Source organism: Schistocerca gregaria, chromosome 7 (assembly GCF_023897955.1).
Source record: "Schistocerca gregaria isolate iqSchGreg1 chromosome 7, iqSchGreg1.2, whole genome shotgun sequence".
Lineage (NCBI taxonomy): Eukaryota > Metazoa > Arthropoda > Insecta > Orthoptera > Acrididae > Schistocerca > Schistocerca gregaria.
In genome coordinates, this window is record NC_064926.1 from 538,726,659 (window position 1) to 538,750,438 (window position 23,780).

Consider the following 23,780-nt stretch of genomic DNA (forward strand, 5'->3'; position numbering starts at 1 on the left):
AAATTCTTGTGGGCACGTAGTAGCCTAGTGGAAATGCTTTCACCAGTGGTTAAGAGTAACGTATGAGGGCAGCGTCAACTGTGAGAAATCCACACGGCTGTGCGTGTAGTTATCGGTGTTATGTTGCGACAGCGATAGTTCAGATGTTCATGACAAAGGAGGGTGTTTAGCGCCGAGTCTGTCTCGGGCGCGCGCTTGTGTGTGTGTGTGTGTGAGAGAGAGAGAGAGAGAGAGAGAGAGAGAGAGAGAGAGAATGTGTGTGAATTTAGCGGGACAGCGCGTGATGTGAACGCGGAACAAAGGGCATTGTGACGGAGACAGGCCATAACTGCTTGTTATTGGTATTCTCAGCTAATAACGGGGCGCACCGAGGTCCAGTGTTCTGGCACCACAAGCGTCGCGCAGGTGCAGCTTACCTTGCCCAGGTACGAGTGTCCGTGCAAGCCGCCCCCTCACATTGCTCGTCGAATTAAACCTTATCTCCCTTCCGCCTCTCTCTCTCTCTCTCTCTCTCTCTCTCTCGAAGAAAGAAACGAAGAGCATAAGTGTACGTCTTCATCGGCAGTTGATAAGCAGAACGTGGCTACTACACTATTGGCCATTAAAATTGCTGCACCACGAAGATGGCGTGCTCCAGACGCGAAATGTAAGCGACAGGAAGAAGATGCTGTGATATGCAAATGATTAGCTTTTCAGAGCATTCACACAAGGTTGGCGCCGGTGTCGACACCTACAACGTCCTGACACGAGGAGTTTCCAACCGATTTCTCATATACAAACAGCAGTTGACCGGCGTTGCCGGGTGAAACATTGCTATGCCTCGTGAAAGGAGGAGAAATGCGTACCATCACGTTTCCGACTTTGATAAAGGTCGGATTGTAGCCTATTGCGATTGCGGTTTATCGTATCGCGACATTGCTGCTCGCGTTTGTCGAGATCCAATGACTGTTAGCAGAATATTGAATCGGTGGGTTCACGAGGGTAATACGGAACGCCATGCCGGATCCCAACGGCCTTGTATCACTAGCCGTCGAGATGACAGGCATCGTATCCGCATGGCTGTAACGGATCGTGCAGCCACGTCTCGATCCCTGAGTCAACAGATGGGGACGTTTGCAAGACAGCAACCATCTGCACGAACAGTTCGACGACGTTTGCAGCAGCATGGACTATCAGCTCGGAGACCGTGGCTGCGGTTACCCTTGACGCTGCATCACAGACAGGAGCGCCTGCGATGGTGTACTCAACGACGAACCTGGGTGCACGAATGACAAAACGTTATTTTTTCGGATGAATCCAGGTTCTGTTTACAGTATCGTGATGGTCGCATCCGTGATTGGCGACATCGTAATGAACGCACATTGGAAACGTGTATTCGTCATTCCCATACTGGCGTATCGCCCGGCGTGATGGTTACACGTCTCGGTCACGTCCTGTTCGCATTGACGGCACTTTGAACACTGGACGATACATTTCAGATGCGTTACGACCCGTGGCTCTACCCTTAATTCGATCCCTGCGAAACCCTACATTTCAGCAGGATAATGCACGACCGCATGTTGCAGGTACTGCACAGGCCTTTCTGGATACAGAATATGTTCGACTGCTGCCCTGGCCAGCACATTCTGCAGATCTCTTACCAACTAAAAACGTCTGGTCAATGGTGGCCGAGCAACTGGCTCGTCACAATAGGCCAGTCACTACTTTCGATGAACTGTGGTATCGTGTTGAAGCTACATGGGCAGCTGTAACTGCACATGCCATCCAAGCTCTGCTTGACTCAATGCCCAGGTGTATCAAGGCCGTTATTACCGCCAGAGGTGGTTGTTCTGGGTACTGATTTCTCAGGATCTATGCACCCAAATTGCGTGTGAATGTAATCACATGTCAGTTCTAGTATAATATATTTGTCCAATGAATACCCGTTTATCATCTGCATTTCTTCTTGGTGTAGCAATTTTAATGGCCAGTAGTGTATTTCGACAAAGTAGTGACTTCTTCAGATGTAAGAATTGATCCGGAGCCTACCCCTAGGGACTGTTGTAATGTTATTATTGTCAACGATTAATACACAAGGTGCGTCTGAAAAGTTTGGTGAATGGTTTCAGACAATAAAGGACACAAGAGCTATAGACAAGATACCTTTATCGAAGCACCACGGTCACGCGTTGTTTGATACCTGCCAAGTCTGCGAATGTTCCTGAACAATGGAGCTTACACTGTATTTTCTCGTCTTGGATCTTCTGCCCCCATTCTTAACGACAGCTGCCTGTCATCTTCCATCATCTGTAGCACTTGCGCCACTGCATAACGGAGCGCTAAGTAGAGAGACGCGTTAACTTCAAGATTTGCTTAAAATTGGGCAAAACGCCGACGGAGACTTATGAAAAACTAAATTAAAGTGTACGGTGATGAAGCAGTGAGTAATGTGTGTGTGTGTGTGTGTGTGTGTGTGTGTGTGTGTGTGTGTGTGTGTGTGTGTGTGTGTGTGTATGTGGTTTAAACGTTTTGGAGACATCAAAGACCATGTCGAGGATGGGCCTCGTTCGGATTGACACCCACAAAAATCCCAGACAACAACTAACGAGTGCGACGGATGCTTGAGAATGATCGGCGAGTCTCTATGAGAATGACAGCAGAGGAGTTCGCGATCAGCAAAGACAAGACAAGCACTATTGTTTGCGAACATTAGCACACGTTACGGATATGCAGCAACGCATGACCACGGCGCTTCGAGCGATTTCACAAGAAGCGCTTGCCGATAGCTTCCAACAGTCTTACAACCGATGTCAAAAGTGCGTTGTTGTTAATGATCACTACTTTGAAGGACACCAAAGGTATTTTATGTGTAACACCTGTTTTCTTTAATTTCTGAGATCGCTCATCGAACTTTTCAGATTCACATTGTAAACGACCCAGATCACAACGTCAGAATCGGCACGATATGGCAATGTTACAAAATTGTCGGCAAATCCCGAATGTCTGCAGACGATCGAAGTTTGCTTTACGGATTAGTATTGACCCTTGACATAAATAAAAGGCATTTACGGTGCATAAATAGCCGGAAGACCCGTTATTGTTTGATTATACGAAGCCCGTAAATCATTGGAAATCGTCACACACTTCAAATACGTCGAAGTACACGCACCGAGAGATTCGAAGCGGAACGACGACATGACACCGAGCGTATAAGTGTCGACCAAACCTAAACGAGCCACAGGGAAGAAAAGCTAAGTTTATTGTTTATTATTGCAAAAGCAAGCGTCATAATTGAGGGTATTTTCGTTCCGTCGTTGCAACAGCAATAAAATGCGTTTGCGGCTTTATTGAGGTAAAGCATATCAGTGGTCTGTAATTAAAGATATGTACAATCTGACTTGTTTTTAAAGTCAAAAACTGTTCGTGAACAATTTTTTGGTTTGCACTTACGATAATTTCTCCTTCGAGGAACGTGTAAGGTCTTGCCAGAGAAACTTCTGCAGCGTAGGCGAAACCGCCTTGGCAAGATGTGGGCCCAATCTCTCCGAATGCGATTTCCATGTTTTTGGAGCCCAGAAGAAGGACATTCCTGGCTGTCGATTTGCTGCAGACGAAGAGGTGCACGCCTGTGTTCGATCATGGTTACTTAAGCAACAGCAAACACTTTTCCGTGGCGTGGGATAAACGTATTAACGGTTGTGGCGATTAATTTTGAAGTTCATCTGTCTCATTTTCGTTTGACTACCCCTTATAGGAATGGCAGACGCTAGACAGATTTCGATGGAAAAATTCTCACGAGGTGTAGTCCACCGAGCTTACAAAACATTCACCGCTCCTCGCTTAGGACTCTTATCACGCTGCAGACGATACAAGATAAATATTGCTCATCGCGGTGTGGTTTACTGTTGAAATTCCCTGAGCGTGCATCCCTAGAAGAGTTAACCGACATATTGTTTCTTGTTCCATAGACCATTCGGAACGGTGAAATGAGAGATTCGAGACCATACGATGGCCTGCGAACAGTCATTAGAATTCGCGACTGGGACAGGAAACAAGTGAATCTACGGCTATATAAGAAATACTCTCCACCACACACAGTAACATAGTATACGCCTCAGCAGCAAGGCTACAGAAATAACAGAAACGTAAAAAATTTACAGGAATTGTATATCAAAAGCACACAAGTTTTATCATATCCTCTGTGAAAAATCTAAAGTTTTTCCGCTATTCGTTACAGACACCTGTTCCTCACAAAATTTTAAATTTTCACGTTACCCGAATTATAATGTGCGCTGTGACACTTGCTTCGCAGACCTCCGTTCTCTGTCTGCTGGAGGTGCTACAGTCTCCGACTCAGTTTTTACCCTCCACAGCTGGCTCTAGTACCATAGAAGGTATTCCCTGGTGTCTTAACAGGTGTCCTAACATCCTGTCCCTTCTTCTTGTCAGTGTTTTCAATATATTCCTTTGCTCTCCGATTCTGCGGAGAATACCCTCATTCCTTACTTTAACAGTCCACCTAATTTTCAAAATTCTTCTGTTGCACCACATCTCAAATGGTTGGATCCTCTCCTTTTCCGGTTTTCCGACAGACCACGTTTCATTGCCATACACTGGTACATTATCAAAAATTTATTCCACAAATGAAGACTTATATTTAATACTAGAGGACTTTCCTTGACCAGGAGTGCCCTTTTTCCCAGTGCTAGTCTTCTTTATACACTCCTGGAAATTGAAATAAGAACACCGTGGATTCATTGTCCCAGGAAGGGGAAACTTTATTGGCACATTCCTGGGGTCAGATACATCACATGATCACACTGACAGAACCACAGGCACATAGACACAGGCAACAGAGCATGCACAATGTCGGCACTACTACAGTGTATATCCACCTTTCACAGCAATGCAGGCTGCTATTCTCCCATGGAGACGATCGTAGAGATGCTGGATGTAGTCCTGTGGAACGACTTGCCATGCCATTTCCAACTGGCGCCTCAGTTGGACCAGAGTTCGTGCTGGACGTGCAGACCGCGTGAGACGACGCTTCATCCAATCCCAAACATGCTCAATGGGGGACAGATCCGGAGATCTTGCTGGCCAGGGTAGTTGACTTACACCTTCTAGAGCACGTTGGGTGGCACGGGATACATGCGGACATGCATTGTCCTGTTGGAACAGCAAGTTCCCTTGCCGGTCTAGGAGTGGTATAACGATGGGTTCGATGACGGTTTGGATGTACTGTGCACTATTCAGTGTCCCCTCGACGATCATCAGAGGTGTACGGCCAGTGTAGGAGTTCGCTCCCCACACCATGATGCCGGGTGTCGGCCCTGTGTGCCTCGGTCGTATGCAGTCCTGATTGTGGCGCTCACCTGCACGGCGCCAAACACGCATACGACCATCATTGGCACCAAGGCAGAAGCGACTCTCATCGCTGAAGACGACACGTCTCCATTCGTCCCTCCATTCACGCCTGTCGCGACACCACTGGAGGCGGGCTGCACGATGTTGGGGCGTGAGCGGAAGACGGCTTAACGGTGTGCGGGACCGTAGCCCAGCTTCATGGAGACGGTTGCGAATTGTCCTAGCCGATACCCCAGGAGCAACAGTGTCCCTAATTTGCTGGGAAGTGGCGGTGCGGTCCCCTACGGCACTGCGTAGGGTCCTACGGTCTTGGCGTGCATCCGTGCGTCGCTGCGGTCCGGTCCCAGGTCGACGGGCACGTGCACCTTCCGCCGACCACTGGCGACAACATCGATGTACTGTGGAGACCTCACGCCCCACGTGTTGAGCAATTCGGCAGTACGTCCACCCGGCCTCCCGCATGCCCACTATACGCCCTCGCTCAAAGTCCGTCAACTGCACATACGGTTCACGTCCACGCTATCACGGCATGCTACCAGTGTTAAAGACTGCGATGGAGCTCCGTATGTCACGGCAAACTGGCTGACACTGACGGTGGCGGTGCACAAATGCTGCGCAGCTAGCGCCATTCGACGGCCAACACCGCGGTTCCTGGTGTGTGCGCTGTGCCGTGCGTGTGATCGTTGCTTGTACAGCCCTCTCGCAGTGTCCGGAGCAAGTATGGTGGGTCTGACACACCGATATCAATGTGTTCTTTTTTCCATTTCCAGGAGTGTATGTCCTCCTTGCTCCGTCTATGATGTGTTATTTTGCTGCCTCTGTAGCAGAATTCCTTAACTTCGTCTGTAATCGCCAATCCTGATGCTAGGTTTCTCGCTGTTCTCATTTCTGCTATTTCTCATTACTTTCGTCTTTCTCCGATTAACTCTGAGTCCATATTTTGTACTCATCAGACCATTCCATTGCGCAGATGCTGTAATTCTTCTTCACTTTCACAGAGAATACATACGTCACATCGAATTTTATCATAGATATCCTTTCACCTAGAATTTTTATTCCACTTATTTCAGTCATTGCTTCTTCGATGTATAGAGCGAACAGCACAGGCGAAAGATTACATCCGTTTCTTAGACCCTTTTTAATTCGGGCACTTCGTTCTTTGTCTTCAGATCGACAAGCTTGGGTAGCTCAGATGGTAGAGCACTTGCCCGCGGAAGGCAAATGTTCTGAGTTCGAATCTCGGTCCGGCACACAGTTTTGATCTGCCAGGAAGTTTCAAATTAGCGCACACTCCGCTGCAGGGTGAAAATCTCATTTAGTAATACAGTGTTCATACATGTGATCAAGGCAATAGAAAACATCATATCAGAAGCTTTGTTTACATTTAGAAATATTTCTCACACTTGCACATGAGACCTACTCTAGACGAGAACACATGGGGTGTATATATTCCGTCTTAGGGAGTGAATGAGTGATTGATGACCAAATATGTTTAACCCCTTTAAAACCCATAGTCATTATCATCACGATATCATAAACTCCAGTGGAAGACTCTGCAGGAGAGACGCTCAGTAGCTCGGTACGAGCTTTTGTTGAAGTTTCGAGAACATACCTTCACCGAGGAGTCAACCAGTATGTTGCTCCCTCCTACGTATATCTCGCGAAGAGACCACGAGGGTAAAATCAGAGAGATTAGATTGTTCATATGGCTCTGAGTACTATGGGACTCAACTGCTGTGATCATCAGTCCCCTAGAACTTAGAACTACTTAACCTAACTAACCTAAGGACATCACACACACATCCATGCCCGAGGCAGGATTCGAACCTGCGACCGTAGCAGTCGCACGGTTCCGGACTGCGCGCCTAGAACCGCGAGACCACCGCGGCCGGAAGAGAGATTAGAGCCCACACAGAGGCATATCGACAATCCTTCTTTCCACGAACAATACGAGACTGGAACAGAAGGGAGAACCGATAGAGGTACTCAAGGTACCCTCCGCCACACACCGTCAGGTGGCTTGCGGAGTATGGATGTAGATGTAGATGTAGATAACAAAGACCGTCACCAGGATTCTTAATTCCAGACCGATTTTTTCCAGTTGATAACGAAATGTGTGTTACTACCCTCGGGTAAAGGAATCTCCCCTCCCCGCGCGACCTTGCTGTTTTCGCCTGACACACGAAAGCCACTGCTCGTCGTCGATGCGGAGAGTGGCGGCGACGGCGGGAAACGGATAGCGCGGACTGCTGGAGGAGCACTCCCGTTCTGCAGTGCCCAGCCGTTGGCGGCCGGTGTCACAAAGCCGGCAGGCCGCCCCCCGCAGGCCGCCTCAATGCTCGCCGTATCGGCCGGCTCCTTCAATACTGCGCCGCTAACGGGTCCATTGGCGTTTCGCTTTCCCATGGCCCGCGCCATTGTCTCGGCGTCTTCGATATTCAAAGCGCGCGGAGGAGAATGGGCTGAGTGACGTGTCGCCGGGGCCGCAGCGCTCTCTGCGGTGCCAATCACTGTCAGCGCGTCGAGGGCTCTCGAGGCCACGTCGCGGGGGACCGGATCGAGAAGGCCGGAGCGCGACGCGACGCGACGCGGCGCGGCGAGCCAGCGGCCGCGAGGCCGGGGGCCGGGGACCTACTCGGCCACAAAGCACACGCGACTCCAAACAGTCGCGGCGCACTTCTCGGCGGGAGGCCGGCTACAGTGTCGGCGAGGGCCGCGGCGTTTAAGGCCGGCAGCCACGGCGCGTGCTCCCATTGTCGGACTTCGAGAGCTGGAACGCGCCCTGTGGGTAAAGAGGAAATCAGCTGCCCGCCCCAGCGTCACATCCGAGGTCCTTCTCGAAATGACACAGCATCACTTCCTTCCCACCTGTACATTCAGTCACTCATTTCTAGCATTCCACACTTCAATCTACGCTACTGGCCATTAAAATTGCTACACCACGAAGATGGCGTGCTACAGACGCGAAATGTAACCGACACGAAGAAGATCGTGTGATATGCAAATGATTAGCTTTCCAGAGCATTCACACAAGGTTGGCGCCGGTGGCGACACCTACAACGTGCTGACACGAGGAAAGCTTCCAACCGATTTCTCATACACAAACAGCAGTTGACCGGCGTTGCCTGGTCAAACGTGATTCCTTCATCTTAGGAATCAGTTTAAAATCACAAGGGATTAAATCTGGAGACTGTATCGGGTGCGCTTCGCAGCCATCATCGACAGAGCAAATGTCACAACTTGCGCCGTACGTACCCGAGCATTGTTCTGCTAAATGACGTGCGGGTCCTACAGCAAGTTTCGATGCTTATTTCTCTGAGGTGTTCGTTTTTCGAACACAAACTGTCATCAGATGAAGGAATCAATTCATGCCGTTCGCTTCAGAGCTTTCACCGATATTCATCGGGCAATAGATCGATCCACCCGAACTATTAGTACATCTGGCGCTACTTAGGGTATACTATGACTTCCACATTGCCAGCAACGCGTCATACAGAATGCTGACGTCTGCTCTGAAGGACAGTAACACTTTGAAACACGTATCTATTTTGTAAAGGCTGTAAACAAATAATTCCCAATGTTAAAGTTGCTCAGATGACGTGTTATACGGCAAGGAAAGTCTGTACGTGGAGCAGAGACGAGCAGGGCATCACTCTAACCGCGATGCGGGGAGCAAATTAGGGAATCCGCTGATCTAAGCGACTCCGGCAAAAGGCGGATTGTTGCAGTCCGAACGAGGTTCTCGGAACGGGTAAGCTGGTCGACTGTTCGCGTGCTACTGTCGTGAACATGTACGGAAAGTGATTCACGAACAGTAAAAACACGACTGGACGACAAAGTTTTGGGCTTGCACGCCTCCTTCGCACGACGTGGAGCTCGGTGGCTTGCCCTCTCTGTGGAGCAGATACGCGGCCGTCTGTGGCAGTTACAAGTACACAGCTCGCCGGGATTGCCGAGCGGTTCTAGGCGCTTCAGTCTGAAACCGTGCGACCGCTACGGTCGCAAAATAAAAAAAAAATGGCTCTGAGCACTATGCGACTTAACTTCTAACGTCATCAGTCTGCTAGAACTTAGAACTACTTAAACCTAACTAACCTAAGGACATCACACACATCCATGCCCGAGGCAGGATTCGAACCTACGACCGTAGCGGTCGCGCGGTTCCAGACTGTAGCGCCTAGAACCGCTTGGCCACCACGGCCGTCGCTACGATCGCAGTTTCGAATTCTGCCTCGGGCATGGACATGTGTGATATCCTTGGGTTAGTTAGGTTTAAGTAGTTTTCAGTTCTAGGGGACTGATGACCTCAGAAGTTACGTCCCATAGTGCTCAGAGCCATTTGAACCGTTTTTGAACCTCTGATGTTACGTCCCATAGTGCTTAGAGCCATTTGAACCATTTTGAACAAGTACACTGGGCGCAAGGTCGATATTTGGTCGTGGATCAATGGAAACGTGTTGCCTGGTCGATGGCCGGGTTCGTATAAGCCGTCTTCCGGACGAACGGTTTCTGTAAACATTTATTACGTTGCAGGACAAGGAGGCTAGTATTACGCCATAGGGGGCTCCAACGAGAGCTATGGTAGTAATTGAAGGTTGGATTGTTGGATTGTTTGAGGGAGGAGACCAGACAGCGAGGTCATCGGTCTCATTGGATTAGGGAAGGATGGGGAAGGAAGTCGGCCGTGCCCTTTCGAAGAAACCATCCCGGCATTTGCCTGGAGCGATTTAGGGAATTACGGAAAACCGAAATCAGGATGGCCGGACGAGGGACTGAACCTCCGTCCTCCCGAATGCGAGACCAGTGTAGTAATTGAAGGCACCATGACAGTTGTGGAGAACGCGAAAATTACATTAAATGTATGTGAAGTAGCGAATATGGACACACATCAACTGTATAATGGAACGAAGACAATGAAAATTTGTGCCGGGACGGGACTCGAACCACGATTTCCCGATCACCGTGAGCGGTACCTCGTCATGTGGCTATCCTAGCACGACTTACCTCCAGACTGACCAGACAATAACTTCCTTATGCTGTCAAACATGTGTCTACATCCTCTAGTCGTACATCCCTCGCAGTGGAGACATTTTTACTTGAAAGTCGCTTGCCTGGTGTCGGCGGACAAATACGATATTGCAAGGACTGTGTTGTTCAGAAATACGAGGCAAAGAACCTTTGGCCACGCATCTATGTTCGAAGAAGCTGTGGTGTCACCGCCAGACTCCACGCTTGCTAGGTGGTAGCCTTTAAATCGGCCGTGGTCTGGTAGTATACGTCGGACCCGCGTGGCGCCACTATGAGTAATTGCAGACCGAGCGCCGCCACACGGCAGGTCTAGAGAGACTTCCTAGCACTCGGCCCAGTTGTACAGCCGACTTTGCTAGCGATGGTTCACTGTCTACATAAGCTCTCATTTTCAGAGACGACAGTTTACCATAGCCTTCAGCTACGTCATTTGCTACGACCTAGCAAGGCGCCATATTCTTCAAGAATGTATTCTGAACAGATAATATTGTGAATCATGTACCGTCAAGAGCGACGTTCATCATTAATGGATTAAAGTTATCAAACTAATTTCGTCCGCTTTCTGAATTCTCATTCCTTGTCACGTTCCAGACCGCACGTCAGTATAGTTCTTCCCCTCCTCACGCCAGCCTGCGTGAGCTAAAACGCGTGCATTTCGGCCTCCACTAGTAACACGGTGTTGGCTCTTCTGCCAACACAACAGAAGCGTTGCACCGTATTTCTGAACAACACAGGCCTTACAGTCTCGTATACACGAAAGTTATTTCCAATCATCTAAATCCTTTTATACTCCACGACTTGGCCCAACATGGATGGGATCTTCTATCGGGATAACAGACCGTGTAGCAAGGTCAGAATCGTGTTACAGTGGTTCAAGGAGCATGAAAGCGAGCTTAGATTGATATCTTGCCCACTGAATTCGGCTGATCTGAACCGCATGGACCACATTTTGGGCACTGTCGGATTGCAGCTCCACGCCCATAAAACCACTGGCCCGTAGTTCACGGAAACTGCGTGCGTAGGCATACGGTGCCATTTACCTGGACTAGTGACCCTACGCCATTCAGAATCGCTGCTGCAATGCGTTCCAAAGCTGTACCAACACGCTGTTACACAGGACCCACCAGTGTAGTCTACTCGCTCTCTCTGCTCCAAGTGCGTGTGCATGAGCACAGAAATCTCGCTGAGCTGCCCTGCCGTGTGACAGAGAGAGAGGTGATCGGAAGGGGGGTTAGATTAGCGTCGACACCGGCTGTGTGCCCCAGAAATGAAGCCGCGGGGGGCCGGCGGGACCTGCGGGAGGTAGCCCCCCTCTCCCCCCCCCCCCCCCTTTCCCTTCCGCCACACGGCGCCTCACCCTTACAATAGCCACCTCCTCCCACACACCTCACGATGTGCGATATTAATAGCAGACCCCAGCCGGGAGGTGCGTGCGTCATCCGCTTCTTACTCTACGACATGACGCGCTTATTTACAGCCATTATCCGACGCATCTATACAGCCAGTAATCAATCCCGGCTAACTAGGAGAGGCTGCACCCTGCGACCCATTGATTTCGACGCGCTTTAGCGTACTAATTTTGGTCGTTTGAAACCAACTTCAGCAAAAGGTGTAGGTCACTATAGCACTGCTCTTTTTTTTTTTTTTTTTAATTCTGGGTGTGATATGTCACATATACATGTCGGACTCCCAGCTTAAAAGTTTCCGAAACATTGAAAAATTTCTGAAATCGGTATGTTACAGTGCCACGATAGAGGATAAGAGGGAAGACAGGGGGTTTTGGGGTCAGTCTGCAATTTCCGAGGCGTGAGAACGAAATGCAGAAAGACGAATTCTCCACGACAGCAGGCTGACCACTTGTATCGACATGTATATGAAGATAGTAACTGTTCTCGAAAGAACAGATTCCATTGATGACCGTGCAGCTTCTCTAGAATAAATGATAATTAATTGAAAACCTCAGCTGCTGACAGATGTTGTTCATATACCTCCATAGGGACAGCTGAAAATGTGTGCCCCGACCGGGACTCGATCCCAGGATCTCCTGCTTGCATGGCACACGCTTCTAACAACACTACCACAACAAAGCTCAAAATTTAATAATGATTGTGGTGTTGCTCATGCTGCTAAATACTGCATGTTCGGGCAACAACAAAGTTATTATGTGGCACGTGTCATTAGAGCACAGTTAATAAAGTCATTTCATGTAATAATGAATAAACTAGGCACTCATCTTTTCGTGTTTCCCACGCTGGTCTCGTTGTAAAATCATGGCTCAATCGTCGAAAATCTAGGTGGTGGTCATCCAAGCTCTGATACAAAGAGGCCTAGGTTTTATTCTGCTATATTCAAAAGTTTTATAGATGTGTTTCACAAACCATTCTTGAAGATTACACTTTTTCAGGACAATGGTGATGTAAAAAAGTAATCAGCACTCCGAATTTAAGTTACACTTCTTTTTTTTATTACTTTTGCTGCAATATCACGTAACACACAAGACAGCACTTCACAATACAAAAGATACTTGAAAACATCCTCTCCACTGTTAAAGTTCACATTTTATAAACTGACTACAATATGTGTCTTTCCAACATGACGTCCAAGACTTGACTTTCTCACGGTCCGACTCTCTAACTACTAACTATCGCTTACGCGCCCAAAACTCAAGAGTTACAAGTACGTCAAAGATCATAGTCACAAAAGAAAGAATACACATGAGAATAATATTGCAATACAAACATATCGATGTCTTCTTCTTTCGTTTCACCCTCTTTGGGGTACGCTGGATCAATCATTTCTTTGTGCGTTGTTTTTTTTTTTTTTAGGGCCCAGTCTTTCTTCATTCTTTCTGATCTTCTTCTCCTCTCTTCTTCCGAGATGAAGGATTTTGACTTTTGTGTGGATTTGTCTTGGAACCTTATGTTTTCATCTTTAGTAATTAATTTAGCAGTTCGATCAATAAGTGAATTTTCTGAAATCTTTAATTCCACTGGGTCTTTCTCAGTTTCTTTAAACCAGTTGGGCTTCGTTTTTCTGTTACGAAATATACATATCGATGTATCCAAGTACCTCTACATTAATGAAATCAAATCTGAAGGTTGCCTCAGAAATATGTCAACTACTTTACAGAAACACAGTAGAATATTACTGGTATCGAGAGGTTCAGGTGAGCTGCCGTAATGGTTACGTAATTCAAGTACCATTACACGCTCTATTCATCTGAGCCACCAAGGCCATAGATGAATAGCGCGACTGCAGGGCCTTATCCCTTGCACGCTTCGCGTAATACCCACATTCCCAACTGTCCGCAATCTACATACGTAATGTGCCTAACATATATTTGCCCATCCACTCATTACTCGGGCACACTAAGGTGACGATTCCCGTAAGAGTTAGGGCAACCTGTGCGCATTCGCACAGACGAAGGTCAGTGGCTGGGTAGCCTTTATATATGAGGATAGTAACTGTTCTCGGAAGAACTGATACGACTGATGACCGTGCAGCTTCTCTATAATAAATGACAATTAATTGAAACCCTCAGCTGCCGACAGGTGTTGTTCATATACCTCGAAGGGGACAGCCTTGGTGGCTCAGATGGATAGAGCGTCTGCCAGGTAAGCAGGAGGCCCAGGGTTCGAGTCCCGGTCGGAGCACACATTTTCAGCTGTCCTCATCGAGGTATATGAACGCCGAACACAGCCACAGGGCAACTAGGAGAGGCGCGGATTTTGGGATTCTACAGGATGCTTGGAGCAGGAGACTCGTGGAATTCTGCGGTCCGATTAACACTACTTATTATCGATCAGGCTAATTACTACATTGAAGGCAATTAAAAGCAACAGAAAGCAAATGACGCAAATGGTTACACAACAGAAGTCGGCATCTGAATTCACGGGAGTGAGTAGCGACACGAGCAGCATTTTAAGTACAAACTTGCGAGCAGCAAAAACAGACATGTCGGAGCTTACTGAGGCCGGCCACGAGCCACACAGAGTCGGCGCCCCGGCGATCTGACAGAACTCCCTCTGAACACAAAACATGGGTTTTTAAAGAATCGTGGCGGCCCGCTATTTCTCCCTTCCTATAGTCGACCTCCAATCCATCGGCACTTAAACAGCTTCCACCCGTCAGACGACTAGCTATGCAACGCCAGGTCGCCTCTGGCCAACCACATTTACACTACTGGCCATTAAAATTGCTACACCACGAAGATGATGTGCTACAGACGCGAAATTTAACCGACAGGAAGAAGATGCTGTGATATGCAAGTGATCAGCTTTTCAGAGCATTCATACAAGTTTGGCGCCGGTGGCGACACCTACAACGTCCTGACATGAGGAAAGTTTCCAACCGATTTCTCATACACGAACAGCAGTTGACCGGGGTTGCCTGGTGAAACGTTGTTGTGACGAATCGTGTAAGGAGGAGAAATGCTTACCATCACGTTTCCGACTTTGATAAAGGTCGGATTGTAGCCTATCGCGACTGCTGTTTATTGTATCGCGACATTGCTGCTCTCGTTTGTCGAGATCCAATGAATGTTAGCAGAATATGGAATCGGTGGGTTCACGAGGGTAATACGGAACCCCGTGCTCGATCCCAACGGCCTCGTATCACTAGCACTCGAGATGACAGGCATCTTATCCGCATAGCTGTGACGAATCGTGCAGCCACGTCTAGACCCCTGGGTCAACAGATGGGAACGTTTGCAAGACAACAACCATCTGCACGAACAGTTCGACGACGTTAGCAGCAGCATTTACTATCAGCTCGGAGACAGTGGTTGCGGTTACCCTTGACGCTGCATCACAGACAGGAGCGCCTGCGGTGGTGTACTCGACGACGAACCTGGGTGCACGAATAACAAAACGTCATTTATTCGGAGGAATCCAGGTCATGATGGTCGCATCCGTGTTTGGCGACATCGTGGTGAACGCACATTGGAAGCGTGTATTCGTCATCGCCATACTGGCGTATCATGCGGCGTGATGGTATGGGGTGCTATTGGTTAGACATCTCGGTCACCTCTTGTTCGCGTTGACGGCACTTTGAACAGTGGACGTTACATTTCAGATTGTTACGACCCGTGGCTCTGCCCTTCATTCGATCCCTGCGAAACCCTACATTTCAGCAGGATAGTGCACGACCGCTTATGTTGCAGGTCCTGTACGGGCCTTTCTGGATACAGAAAATGTTCGACTGCTGCCCTGACCAGCACATTCTCCAGATCTCTCACCAACTACAAACGTCTGGTCAATGGTGGCCGAGCAACTGACTCGTCACAATACGCCAGTCACTACTCTTGATGAACTGTGGTATCGTGTTGAAGCTGCATGGGCAGCTGTACCTGTACTCGCTATCCAAGCTCTGTGCAGGCGTATCAAGGCCGTTATTGCGGCCACAAGTGGTTGTTCTGGGTACTGATTTCTCAGGGTCTATGCACCCAAATTACGTGAAAATGTAATCACATGTGAGTTCTAGTATAATATATTTGTCCAATGAATACCTGTTTATCATTTGCATTTCTTCTTGGTGTAGCAATTTTAATGTCCCGTAGTCTAGATTCCTGCCTGCTCCTTCTCGGTAGATGGGGATGCTACTAGACTTGATATTGACAAACTCGAATTTGGTAGCAACAGCGTTGACCTGAAATCTAAACGTCAATTCCACTCCTATTGTGGCCAGCAACAACAGCGTTTTACATCACTTGGCCTCCCCCTCGCTCTTTTGTGAGTGGTGGCTGCTGTAGTAACATCTTACGTCTCTAAACCCACTGACGCTGCAGTTCTCAGGGGCAAGTATCAAGCTTGCTGCCTCTGCTAAAACGTGCCTTTTCGTGGCCATCCTCTACCGAGACCGCTTACAACAGCGTCTAGGCGGCAGGCGGAGTTACGAGATGAGTTTCTGAAACGAAACTTCTCCCCTTTAACAGAAGCCCAGAGCGCCTGTAATTTTCAGAGCTGTATTGTTGCTATTTAGCTCCGGTACCTTAAAAGCTACCACTTTTGCCAGCTCTCTGCACTGCGTCTCTTTCCTATCTTGGATGGCCCTTGATGTCTACCAACAGCCTTAGGCGTAAGAACGTACAAGTCATTACGTCGTCAATGTATGACACTGTTGCTGATGTGCGTGAGGAAGAAAGCTTTCTTTTGCTGGTAAGCTGGGCGAAAGCTATAATGCTTGTGTTCAAAGTACAGTCAAGTTAGAGGAGCGCGCGGGCTCGAATAACATATCGACCAATACGTTTTTGTACTCATTTTCAAGAGAACGAAATCTGACATGAAATTTTATACTATTATCAACATTATCGGTCCTACTGGGCGACGTGTTGTACAACATGGGCGTTTTCAGAGTTTTGTTTCAGCTTATGAAACGTTCCCTCAGCAAAATTATGAATGACTGTGCTGGTAAACCTCTACGTTATTTGATTTTCAAACAACTGAGCAAAACTGAACGTACTCAGACATTTCTCTCTTTACTGATTCCCATCAACTCTAAGATGACACACAATATTTTTAGCGCAACGCAGTCTGACTTTCAATAATCCCTACAAAAGAATGGCCCTGACTAACATTAACCTATACCTTTCATGAATCGCTTGCCTCACAAATATCTTCGTTACTCGAACTACTGCAACACAGCGAGCGCCAATAGTGCCAGCTAAATAAAAGATTCTAACAACTGAAGGCACTAACTACTGATAGGCATAGTTAGCAAATGAAAGATTTTTATGGAGAACAATCAATGCATTTACCTTAATAGTGTTCAAAAGTCATTATACACTCCTGGAAATTGAAATAAGAACACCGTGAATTCATTGTCCCAGGAAGGGGAAACTTTATTGACACATTCCTGGGGTCAGATACATCACATGATCACACTGACAGAACCACAGGCACATAGACACAGGCAACAGAGCATGCACAATGTCGCCACTAGTACAGTGTATATCCACCTTTGGCAGCAATGCAGGCTGCTATTCTCCCATGGAGACGATCGTAGAGATGTTGGATGTAGTCCTGTGGAACGGCTTGCCATGCCATTTCCACCTGGCGCCTCAGTTGGACCAGCGTTCGTGCTGGACGTGCAGACCGCGTGAGACGACGCTTCATCCAGTCCCAAACATGCTCAATGGGGGACAGATCCGGAGATCTTGCTGGCCAGGGTAGTTGACTTACACCTTCTAGAGCACGTTGGGTGGCACGGGATACATGCGGACGTGCATTGTCCTGTTGGAACAGCAAGTTCCCTTGCCGGTCTAGGAATGGTAGAACGATGGGTTTGATGACGGTTTGGATGTACCGTGCACTATTCAGTGTCCCCTCGACGATCACCAGAGGTGTACGGCCAGTGTATGAGATCGCTCCCCACACCATGATGCCGGGTGTTGGCCCTGTGTGCCTCGGTCGTATGCAGTCCTGATTGTGGCGCTCACCTGCACGGCGCCAAACACGCATACGACCATCATTGGCACAAGGCAGAAGCGACTCTCATCGCTGAAGACGACACGTCTCCATTCGTCCCTCCATTCACGCCTGTCGCGACACCACTGGAGGCGGGCTGCACGATGTTGGGGCGTGAGCGGAAGACGGCCTAACGGTGTGCGGGACTGTAGCCCAGCTTCATGGAGACGGTTACAAATGGTCCTCGGCGATACCCCAGGAGCAACAGTGTCCCTAATTTGCTGGGAAGTGGCGGTGCGGTCCCCTACGGCACTGCGTAGGATCTTACGGTCTTGGCGTGCATCCGTGCGTCGCTGCGGTCCGGTCCCAGGTCGACGGGCACGTGCACCTTCCGCCGACCACTGGCGAAAACATCGATGTACTGTGGAGACCTCACGCCCCACGTGTTGAGCAATTCGGCGGTACGTCCACCCGGTCTCCCGCATGCCCACTATACGCCCTCGCTCAAAGTCCGTCAACTGGACATACGGTTCACGTCCACGCTGTCACGGCATGCTACCAGTGTTAAAGACTGCGATGGAGCTCCGTATGCCACGGCAAACTGGCTGACACTGACGGCGGCGGTGCACAAATGCTGCGCAGCTAGCGCCATTCGACGGCCAACACCGCGGTTCCTGGTGTGTCCGCTGTGCCGTGCGTGTGATCATTGCTTGTATAGCCCTCTCGCAGTGTCCGGAGCAAGTATGCTGGGTCTGACACACCGGTGTCAATGTGTTCCTTTTTTCCATTTCCAGGAGTGTATATCAGTTCATGACATCCGGTCTTACAAATTTCGTTTTTCTGGCGGACATACGTCCAGATCGTCCGCTCTCAAAATTCTGCCATCTCTGTCCCCACATCCACCACTGCTGGCGGCTCTCCTTCAACAGCGCAACGCTACGCGGTGTTCACATCCAACAGCCCAACACTACAATAGCAAATATTACAACAATGCAAACCGGCCACAGACTGCACACAGCACAGTTAGTGATTTTTCATACAGAGCGCCCATAGACTGGGCTCTATTCAGCTCCATAGACCAAGCTCTTCCGGTCTTCTTGGGTTTTCCTGCCAGGCCAATTGTCAAGTCTGAGTTTCCTGCCTAAATATCCTCTAGACTGGTATATCAAGTTGTCATTCCTCCTTCTTCCAAGTCTTCTTTTACTGCGCTCCTCTATTTTATTGTTCCTATTTTTGTTTTATGCGAGTTTCTAGCTATTCCAGTTGGTGCCTTTCATTTAATATACCTATAGAATTTTAGCCTTCTTTTGTCATATCCTAATACAAGTAGGTAAACTTTTCAGTTTCTTTAATTTCTCTTAGTCTGTACGTTCCTTCTTCAGCACAATTTGAACCTAAAATTTTCCTGATTACTTTTCCTGATTACTGTTTATTCTCTCATTTGGATTTTTTTCAGTATCTCCCTATTTTGAATGAGTTTCTCAGCCCCATAAAGACACTCTGGTTTCGGGATACTGTTTTAGTGCCACAGTTCAGCTTATTTTGGGATGAATTTTGTATTGTGGAAATCTTTTCAAAACTTGAAAGCTGATTTCAGTTTGTAACAATTTCGTAACCATTATTTTCTCGGCCCGTTTCCTAAAAATATTTTACGTACTCCCTCTTGATTGCTCCAGACTTAGTTTTTACAACTTTGAGTGCCAGATTTCTGATGAAAATGATTTTTTGTTTTTTTCGAACTATATTTGGAGTCCCACTTCTTCTTCTTCTTTTTTCTTAAGAGTGTTTGTTTGCTCTTGCGTTGTTCGGATGTCGTGACATATGATAGCCAAGTCGTCCGGAAAAGCTAAGAAGTCTATCCTAATATTATATCTCCATAATTTTATTATTTATATGCTATTATTTTAAATGTCATAAATTTGTCAACAAAGAAAATTAGTGGTTAGTGTACTATGACGATGTATATATTGTCCCTGGTGCAGAATGTGTCTTTTTTTGCTTCTAACTATTTATTCCTCCGTAAGTCAAAGGTTGGCGGGGGAGGGGGGGAGGGGGGGAGGGTGGAGAAAGGACGTGAAATCATCGGACATTGCTGTCCTAGGCAGGGTCCCTAAGGAGATGTTTTTCTTTTGCCTTCCTCCGACCTCTAGCGAACTGTCGCATGCGTACCTGTGTCGTGTGGATGTCTGTCGTGAGTGGAGGGCCGCGTTGGAGAGGAAGAGAAGGCGGACGTGCAAACTGATGTCAGCACACATTCTACATCTCTCGCGCACCAGCTAGGGCGCAGCCGAGCTTAATGTCTCTAGCCAACGAAGGGTTCGCTATCAAATGTGACTCATGCCCTCACTCCATGAGAGACTGCGGAGAAATTTGGAATTTAAACCAGGACAATGAGGCAGATCCTGAAACTTCCTGGCAGATTATAACTGTGTGCCCGACCGAGACTCGAACTCGGGACCTTTGCCTTTCGCTGGCAAGTGCTCTACAAGTAGTAGAGCACTTGCCCGCGAAAGGCAAAGGTCCCGAGTTCGAGTCTCGGTCGGGCACACAGTTTTAATCTGCCAGGAAGTTTCATATCAGCGCACACTCCGCTGCAGAGTGAAAACCTCATTCTGGAGGCAGATCCTGGTAATCACAAACTTTCCGCCACCATTATTCCTCCCCTTGTCGTCCAAATACCACCGATGGAAATATCTTCCATCATCAGGATTCGAACCAATTCTCTCAGAGTCTAACGCCATTGTACAGAAGCGGGTGTTTCTTTTCCCCCCTCAAAATACATTATCCTCATTTTAGGGTTAAGTTACGATGAAAGCCATCAAAAGTGTTACGCAGCTGTTGTTAGCATATCTCTCTCTCTCTCCCTCTCTCTCTCTTTTTGAGCGCGCGCGCGCGCGCGTGTGTGTGTGTGTGTGTGAGTGTGTGTGTGTGTGTGTGTGTGTGTGTGTGTGTGTGTGTGTGTGTGTGTGTGACTATATCTCCAGTACCAAAACCGAGAAAAGTGGCGAAGGGATAACAGACTGAACTCGTATTTGGGAGGACGGGATTTCTGGTCTGGCCGTTTAGTTGTAGGTTTTCCGTGATTTTTCTAAGGAGTTTAATGTGAATGCCAGGATGGTTTCTCTGAAAGAGCACAGTCGGTTTCCTTCCCAGTCCTAACATAAATTCCGTCTCTGATGACTTGTAGTCGACGGAACATTAAACCATAATTTTCCTTCCTTATACTATCAAAGCTCATTTACGCCCTAGATGGATTGTAAGGGGAAGCCAGGCCAGTAATATCCTCGCGCAAACGATTCCTTCTGGTCTATGTTGACACTCTTGTGCAACTTGCGTTACAATTTGTTACGTGCTCTTCGTGCGAGCATATATGTCTGGTTATCTGTTGCAACGTTGAGGGTAGGAACCTGCATGCCGCTACCCTTGCATCGAGAAGAGCAGAAACCTCTCGTTCCACTGTGTTTGCTGATTCTGCGGAAGAAGCATCGAGCCGCCGTCACACCTACAACATGGGCTTTCTCAGTTACTGAATGAGACAGTCAGCACACTCCTCAAGCACCTTCAACGCTCTAGATTCGGTAGAACGCATTGGTGGGCCTGTTTAGGCAAGTTCACATACCATTTTTCTAGGTCAGACAAGGAGGCGTGGTGGTGAATTGAAGGAGCAGTGAGGAAACCGACGAGAAGTTGCGACGAAAACATGAAGATTAGACACGGAATGGATAGTGTTCTGCTCATGCCCTGCAATAAAACTGAAACAAGGGTAATGGAGTGTAGTCAGATCAACAAAGTTGACACTAGATGGATTAGACTAGGAAATGAGAAGCTGAATATTGATGGTTTTCTTCTATTAGTACAGCAAAATAACTGACAATGGCAGAAGTAAAGACAATATACGACGCACACGCAACATCAATGAAATATTTTCTGAAAAAATAAAAATTTTGACATCGAACACATATTTAAGTTTTGGAAAAAATGACATAATGTCTCCGAGAGTGAGTGATTTACACTGTCTGATCAAAAAGTATCCGGACACTGATTTGTGGACATTACAACGGCCTCTGTCCGCTCTTTGCCTTTATGACGACTTGACATTCCTTTCAATGAGATTTTTGAATATCTGTGAAGAAATGGCAGCCCATTCAAGAACTGAAACCCATGTAGGCACTGATGTTGGTCGCTGGAGTGTGGAGCGGATTGGACGCTCTGACTCATCCCACTGGCTTCAGGTTTGGACTCTGGGCAGGCCAGTCCGTTTCAGGAAAGTTAGCGTTTCCTTAAAGGCAGTGGGGGGTCACACCCTAAGCACACCCCCATACCGTAACACCCTCATCCTTACTTCACTGTTAACAACCTCATCCGTACTTCACTGTTGACACTAAACATGATGGCGGGTAACAAAACCAGACATTCGCCGAACAGAAATCCTTCCATCGGACTGCCGAGGGGTATAGCTCGATCCGTCTTGCTAAATCACTCGTCTCCAATCACCCACGGCACAGTGACGTCGCTCTCTTCCACTGCCTCAGCTGGCACATGGCTCTGACTGGAGAAATGTGTGGCTTACGAAGAGCTGCTCCAACGTTCTACCACGTTCTTTGTAACTCTCCACAGACAGTGAGTGTGCTAGCTGCATTGCTATTGCGGGTAGCACTTCGGAACTCACGAGTGACTGCTACCACTCATTCGATGCCTTTTCTTTTTTTTTTTTTCCGACCACCCTCCACAATGCTCGACAGTACATGAGTTCTGCCTGGTCTTTCTTTAGATGTGCTTGTTCCTTCTGGTGCCCACTTCAGAATCACATTACCCTTACCAAAAGTCAACTTGGGCAGTTTTACATGGGTAGAAATAACCCTAATGGATCTGTTACTCATGTGACATCCAATGACTAGTTAACGTTCGAAATCACTGTTCTCTCCTGACTCATCCAGTCTGCCGTTATTGTTTCTCTACTGATAACACAATTCTCCCTGCCTCCTCTCGTGACATGTAACACCCAATTCCGCATTACATAGGAATGTTCAGATACTTTTGATCAGACAATGCATATGTTTCCCGGTACAAACACATGAGGATATAACAATGCCGTAACCGGTGTAGTGTAGCCAGGAATCATCTTCAGACTGTCAGTAAATAATTATCTACTAACAGTCTGAAGAGGACCACCGGCTGGTCGAAACCGACTTCAGCATTTTGAAAGGCTTATTTGTTTGGGTCGCTGTTGTTGTTGTGGTCTGCAGTCCAGAGACTGGCTTGTTGCAGCTCTCCACGCTATTCTATCGTGTGCAATTCTTATCAATTCCGAGTAACTATTGCAACCCACATCCTTTTGAATCTGCTTAGTGCATTCATCCCTAGGTCCCCCTCTACGAGTTTTACCCTCTACGTTTCCCTCCAATATTAAATTGGTGATCCCTTGTGCCTCAGAACGCGTCCCTTTTTCTAGTCAAGTTGTGACACAAATTCCTCTTCTCCCCAGTTCTATTCAGTACCTCTTCATTAGTTACGTAATGTACCCGTCTAATCTTCAGCATTCTTCTGTCGCGCCATGTTTCGAAAGCTTCTATTCTCTTCTTGTCTAAACTATTTATCGTCCATGTTTTACTTCCGTGCACAGCTACACTCCATACAAATACTTTCAGAAAAGTCTTCCTGACACTTAAATCTATATTCGACGTTAACAAATTTCTCTTCTTCAGAAACGCTTTCCTTACCATAGCCGGTCTACATCTTACATCCTCTATACTTCGACCATTATCAGTTATGTTGCTTCCCAGATAACAAAACTCATTTACTACTTTAAGCGTCTCATTTTCTAATGTAATTCCCTCAGCATCACCTGATTTAATTCGACTATATGCCGTTGTTGCCAAAAAATAAAATAACGTAAGTTTTTCCTGATAGTATTTGTTTTGAGTGTAGCACAGACAAAAACAAAAGAGAAGTTTTTTAAATGTGCCATTGCATAAGAACAATGGGGAGCAAAGAGATACGTCG

At 47.6% G+C, this 23,780-nt stretch overlaps 1 protein-coding gene and 1 non-coding gene across 2 annotated transcripts in view; both read left to right on the forward strand.

Moving 5' to 3' along the window:
* The window catches only part of LOC126281621 (paired box protein Pax-6-like), a 411,130-nt gene that overhangs the window by 237,445 nt on the left and 149,905 nt on the right, over positions 1–23,780 (forward strand). The gene's annotated exons all lie outside the window — the stretch shown is intronic.
* Trnat-ggu (transfer RNA threonine (anticodon GGU)) lies at positions 13,954–14,027 on the forward strand. The gene has a single exon. It is a non-coding gene; the product is annotated as a tRNA-Thr (tRNA).